The sequence below is a fragment of the Vicugna pacos genome, chromosome 11, assembly GCF_048564905.1.
Source record: "Vicugna pacos chromosome 11, VicPac4, whole genome shotgun sequence".
Lineage (NCBI taxonomy): Eukaryota > Metazoa > Chordata > Mammalia > Artiodactyla > Camelidae > Vicugna > Vicugna pacos.
The window spans coordinates 97,217,508-97,224,123 of NC_132997.1; the positions used below are offsets into that span (position 1 = coordinate 97,217,508).

A 6,616-nucleotide genomic window follows, 5' to 3' on the forward strand; every position below is an offset into this window, starting at 1 on the left:
CTCTGAAATCAAGTGATTATTTTTTTCCTTCAGCAACATTTAGCCCAGTAAAATCTTTCACTTACGTTGCAAAATATGGACGCCTCAGAAGTTGGACAAGAGTGCACTGCAGGTGGGAACAATGGAGCTGAAAGGCATTGCTTTACCTGCAGGCACCTGAATCCATTTCCCCTGCGCCCCACGCTCAGCCTGAGCTCCCGGGATCCACAACCTGAGCACAGAACTTGATGCCAAGTTCAGTGAACCTGGCAAAGACCACAGGGATCTCAAGGGAAATGGATAGACTCGCCTCTGAATAGGACCAAAGACCTAAGCAGAAAATACCAACAATGCTTTGTTTCCACACAAAACTTAGCCCCTTGGGAAATTACACTTGGATGATTTATGGAATGTGGGCCTTTAGCTGCCGTATACTTTGCAGTGCCGACAAAGACAACAATAATGTATAATTGATTCCACTTGGATCTCAGCAAGTCAATAAAGAACTTTGTTTATACATAATTTTGTTGGGCAAATCTCCCAGATGGTGCTGAAATGTTGCATTTTTAAGATGTTGAGTTTGGTCCAGGAGGATCATAAATTATAAAGATAATGTGTCTTTTGTATTGTTACAGTCATCTAATTGTAATCACAATTACAGTCACTGTGAAACCTAACTACATTCTATTTCAGTATTACTCCCAACATTTTTAAAGCTTCATTTATTTAAAAGCCAAAAGTCAAAATAAGGGCTCCAGAATCCCAGAGCTCCACCTGCTAACACAAGGGCAATTTTACAAATTAAATCCTATCATGAAAATAAAAATTTAGTATTTTCAAAATAGGAATTAGCAGCAGTGCAAACATAAACTTTCCGATAGGTTTCAGGTTAACTTCCTCACTCTATAGAAAGGGGCTTTCATTAGGTTCCTAGGAAACGAACACTTCATCTCTGCAATCATTTTCTACTCTCCAAAATATGTAATTTGTGCTTTTATTAAAGATAAAATTATGTCTTTCTCTTATTGCTGCATCACACAAAAATGCTTGAACCCAACACTGGGAAGGTAGGTTTGGGATGGCGTGACTTAAAATATAAGGTCCCAGCTTCAGGAATGCCTCTGGGGGCCCCTGGTGGGTGCATCTCAAAGAGCCTGGCAGGCGTCCCAGAGCAGCTGAGACTGGCACCCCAGTACGCCCCACATGACTCCCTCTCAAGGGAGCAACGGGGCCTGCATACTAAGACACGGCGGACAGAGAACGCAAGCAGTTGTTTCAGAAATGAGCCCCCGAGTGGAAAATTACCCAGGCAGAGGCTCCAGACTGCAGGCGTTGGCTTATAATTGAGCTGCTTCTCCTGAGGGCAATCTGCTTCACCTGCTCCAGGTGAAAGGCCTCTGGGATTTAGGTATCAGAGGATGGTTAATGATTCTCTTAAGTCATGGCAGGAAGCCCAGCTGGCTTCTGAATGGATGGGCGGAGACTCGGCACAGGGGAGGAGGGTCTAGGAGTGAGGGACTGGAGCAAGGGTTCTCCGGTCCAAGTAAGCGTCCCAGTCCCCCAGGGGACTCTTCAAGCACAGAGGGCAGGGCTGCGCCCCAAGACTCTGGTCCGAGGGTCTGGGAGGGGCTCAGTAGATGCTGCTACTGGTCCAGAATCCACACGTGGAAAACCACAGCACGAGAGCCTGACTGCTCAGGGCGGCCCTGGCCCGGCCCATGGTAGCAGCAGCACCTGCGCGCCTGTTAGAAACACAGGATCTCAAAAGAGGACACTATGAACTTATCTACAAAACAGAAACAGACTCGCAGACACAGCAAACAATCTCATGGCTACCAGGGGAAAGGGGATGGGAGGGGATAAATTTGGAAGTTTGAGATTTGCAAATGTAAGCCACTATATATAAAAATAGATTTTAAAAACATTTCTTCTGTGTAATACAGGGGAACTGTATTCATCTTGTAATAACCTTTAATGAAAAAGAATATGAAAAAGAATATATGCATGTATATGCATGACTGGGACATTGTGCTGTGCACCAGAAATTGACACATTGTAATTTATTGTACTTCAATTTTTAAAAAAAGTTGTGCATTTACCCTCCCGGATGACCAGTTGGTACAAGTGCAAAGCACATAAACTAGCCATGAACTGGCATGGCCGTCATATCACCATGATGACAGCTGCCCATCCTTGAGGGGCGCCCGGACCCTGTGCATGAGAGCAAGGCTGCACTGTCCTGACCCCACATCTCAACACAGCACAGTCTGGGCCAATAGATGTTTGTGGGCTGACCGAGGGCTGCCGGTTGAGGACACGGGGCGAGATACACAGCACCTGCTTGTGCTGAAATATCCCCAGGTCCTCCCAGCCCTGCTGCCCCACCTCCACGCCCTCCCTCCCCTCACCCCCAGGGCCCAGCTCTCCAGACATCCAGACCTCCTCTCTGAAAATGCCTGGGTTCTGAGCCTTAATCCCCAAAATCTGGATGCTGGGTCGCAGCCTAGCACAGGAAGGGGCAAGCTTTTTCTGCAAAGGGCCAAATGGCTAATGCTTTAGACTCTGAGGCACACAGCAGGAGCGGTGCAACCACTCAGCCCCACCGGTGCTGCCTGAAAGTAGGCAGAGACAGTATGTCAGCCATAGGCCACATTCTGACAAAACTCTATTCATGGACACTGAAATTTGAATTTTGTATAATTTTCATGTATTACAAAATATTATTCCTCTTTTGCTTTTTTTAACCATTTAAAAATGTAAAATCTCTTATCTCATGGCCATTAAAAAAAACAGTAACCAGTAAGGTCCTACTGTATAGCACAGGGAGCTATATTTAATATCTTGTAATAGCCTAAAATGAACAATATGAGAAGGAATATATAACTAAATCAGCATGCTGTACACCCGAAATTAACACAACATTGTAAACCGACTATACTTCAATGCAAAAAAAAAAAGCAGAAAACAGGTAGCAGCTTTGTTTGGGATGTGGTCCATGGGCCGTGGTCTGACCTCAGCTAGAGGTCAAGTGCAAGGTTAAGGTCAAGCCCTGGCTGTGTGTCTGACTGGTATTAACCAAGGGCTGCTGTCATGGTGACACAAGATGACACAAATCTGTGGCCTGCAGTGAGTAACCAGTAACTGGTGGCCATTGTTACTCTTGCCACAGCTAAGCTCCAGAAAAAGCCATCGGAGTCAGTCAGGAAAGACCAAGACGTGTGGGTCGCGACCTGACCTTGCTTGATAGACACCCATGAGAATATGGACTCTTCAGTGGAAAGGGGGGTCTCTCCATGGAGCCCCAACCTGAAGGGGCTTTGTGGACAGCGAGGTGCCCACCCAGTGGTCACCAGGAAGACGCAGTTAAGCACCGGACAGTTACGTGGCCAAAGGCAGCACGAGGCAGGCGGGGAGCAAGGGGAGCACAGAGAGGGGGCTGTGTGGCCAGAACGACCCAGCCTGACCCAGAGGGGACAGGGGACCAAGCGGTCCCTAGGAGGGTTGGACCAGGCTTTGGGTCACCCATCTGTGAACCTGTGACAAGCTGGTAATTCAGTCTCTGAGCCTTGCCTTCATTTGTTAATTGGTTTGGCAAATATTTACTGAATACCTATTGTGTTCCAGGCCCTGTGCTAAGTGCTCCAGGCTCAAAGGCAGTGGTAGAGTTGAAAAAAAAAAAAAAAAAGATGATTTGGAGGAGGGTGTAGCTCAGTGGTAGAGCGCATGCTTACTGTGCATGAGGTCCTGGGTTTAATCCCCAGTATCTCCATTATAAATACATAAATAAAAACTGAATTACCTGCCCCCAAAAATTTTTTTAAAAAGATAGATGATGAATCAATAGATAAATAAATGATGGATGGATGATGGGCAGATAAATGCATAGACAGGCAGACAAATGCTAACAGCTGCCATCACTGCCTCGGCTTAGGAGAATAATTCGGTTAGCCCCTCGGGTTGAGCACAGTGAGACCCAAGGCCCAGGGTCAGCCCGCAGGAGGATTCCCCAGCTGCCTGCCGTCAGGTGGCAGGACTCTGGCCAAGCGGAGAACATGAGCCCCCTTCAAGGGCAGACTGATTTACACAGGAAGAGGTGCTGGTTTTGCCACTTTGTCCTAATTTGCAAAAGCAACTCAGACTTCGACAGTGTACCCAATGTTAAATGTTGGCCTCTATCTCAAACACTTCCAAAGGCGGTGGTCCCGAGAAAAAATACCCGTGAGCTGCAGGTACCTGGCCGACAGGACACCAGTTTGTAATGTCTGACTTAGAAAAAGAAGCAGCAAAAGAAAAAAATTCTAACACACTGTCCAAGAGGAGCAGAATGCAGGACAGGCTGCGGGGAGCCGCAGGGGAGGGAGGCTGAGGGGGCGTGTGCTCTGAAGGACAAGGCTGTCTCCCGTGAACACTGCATTCTCCCCTTGTGACACCAACTCCCTCACCCCCGGCCAGACGGAGGGGAGATCTGCCTCGCGTGAGTGGGGCAGGGAGAGATGCGGGGAGAGAGGGTGCTGAGGACGAGCCCCAGGGCAGGGTGGCAGTGAGCGGGGCGGTGCCCGGCAAGGGCAGGAACCCAGAAGTCACATGACTGCCCATGAGCGCTGAAGCCCCTTGGGGTGGCGAAAACCACCTGGATGTGGAAGAGGGGGCTGGGGTCCATTTAAGTCTCAAAGGCCAGGGTGCCCCAGCTGATGGCCAGTTAAACGGAGGAATTCAAAGCCTTGTCCCTCAAGGAGTCTTGTGGAGAAGCAGACAACCTCACAACACTCGGGGCGACGGGGGTTCCTCTTGTCTACCCACGAAGAAAGCAAGAAGCAGACGACGGGGCCATGTGCCCAAAGTCACACAAAAAGGAGCACATCCGGGTCCTCCCCGGGTCTGTCTGAGGACCCCCACAGAGCGTGACATTGTGGTGTGGCAGCGTGGTCCCGGTCCAACCCTGCCTGGAGAGGAGAGGCACTGTCCCTGGTCCCCAGAGTACCTAGAAGTGCAGGGAGACCGCACCACAGCTGCTGCATGAGCGCGCGTCCCAAACGCTCTCCACCCTCCCGCATCAGTCTGCTCGCTCACGCGGTGCTGGGGAGGGCGGGCCACACACCTGGGTCTGCCTATGAGGCCCAAGCCAGCTTTGCCCTTCATCTGCTGGGTCTCTGCCTTGTAACCTCTCAGTTTCCTCACCTGTGAAATGGGAATATATTTTTTACATTTTTTTATTGAAATGAGATTGATTTGCAATGTTCTGGGTATACAGCAAAGTGATTCAGTTATGTATAGACATACATTTATTTTTTTCTTTTCAGATTCTTTTCCATTACATGTTACTATAAGAAACTGAATATAGTTCCCTGTGCTGTACAGTAGGTCCTTGTTATCTCTTTTATACCTAGTAATATGTTTCTGTTAATCCCGAACCCCTAATTTATCCCTCCCCACCCTTTCCCCTTTGGTAACCTAGTTTGTTTTCTATGTCCCTGAGTTTGTTTTGGGTTTGTAAATAGACTTTGTATCATTTTTTTTCAGATTTCACATATAAGTGATATCATACAATATTTGACTGTCTTTGTCTGACTTTCTTCTCTCACTATGATCATCTCTAGGTCCATCCATGTTGCTGCAAATAGCATTATGAAATGAGAATGTTGATAGCAGTTCCTATCATGAAAGTTTCATCACAAAAGATTGTGCGACAGACAACATGAAAGGCCTACATCCAAGATGTTTCATGCAACTGTTGCACTGGATTTTGTTGTCATTGTTGGGGAATTGACTTCTGCAGTTTTCCATGTACGTGGCCACCAGGGAAGGAAGCCCTGACTCGACCACAGTCGTCAACCATCTCATGTGGCCAGACTCTGAGTCTAGGGTGTGACTTGACATCACACCATTGGGTCCCCTCCCCCTGGGGATTCAGTATTTGCCTTTCAGATCCATCCAAGTTGCCTGGGCTGTGACGACCCCACCCTGGGGCCAGGCTCTTGGGATCCGAGAGAACTGGACCCACTGGGGGTTCTGGCACCCACCGTTGGGTCACTGGGCATTTCTGCCCCTGCTGAGCTCCCCGTCTTAGTCCCACTCTCCTGCGGGTGGGCCTCAGCTCCCCACGGGCCAAATGAGCAATGCCTTCCCCATCGCCCCTCCCCAGGCGGGAGTTCACCAATTCTTCACCACCTCCTGGAGCCCCAGACCTGACTGTTGGAGCTCTGCATTTATTGCAGGAAACTCCCAGAGGACGCACATGATTCTGGGGAGAGTGGGCACCTCTGGCATCTGAATTCGAACAGTAGCTAAGGGTGGAATTTTAGATGCAGGCGCGAGGACCACTGAGCTTGTTCTTTGCTTGGGGTCGCTTCCAGGTGGGACTCTGCCCATGTCTGTGGTTTCTGTAGGACTCATTCTAACTTTGAGCCAGAGTCCCACCCACGCCCATAGACACTGACCATTACAATTTCACACGTGCTGACAGTAAACATACCTATTTTTTTAAACTTTTCACTTTGTGCTCACTTAAGTCGATTCATTGGTCTATCTATACATGATGCACCCTGAAGCCAAATCCACACCACACCACGTCCTGGACAGCAGAGGGGTGGCCTGTGCCCAGCCCAGTTCTCCGTGTTGGAAATTTCTCTCAAGTCCG

General features: G+C 48.7%; 1 non-coding gene across 1 annotated transcript; it reads left to right on the forward strand.

The window, feature by feature from the left end:
- Nucleotides 1–3,675: 3,675 nt before the first annotated feature.
- Nucleotides 3,676–3,748, forward strand: TRNAS-ACU (transfer RNA serine (anticodon ACU)). Its single transcript has one exon. It is a non-coding gene; the product is annotated as a tRNA-Ser (tRNA).
- The last annotated feature ends 2,868 nt before the right edge of the window (nt 3,749–6,616 follow it).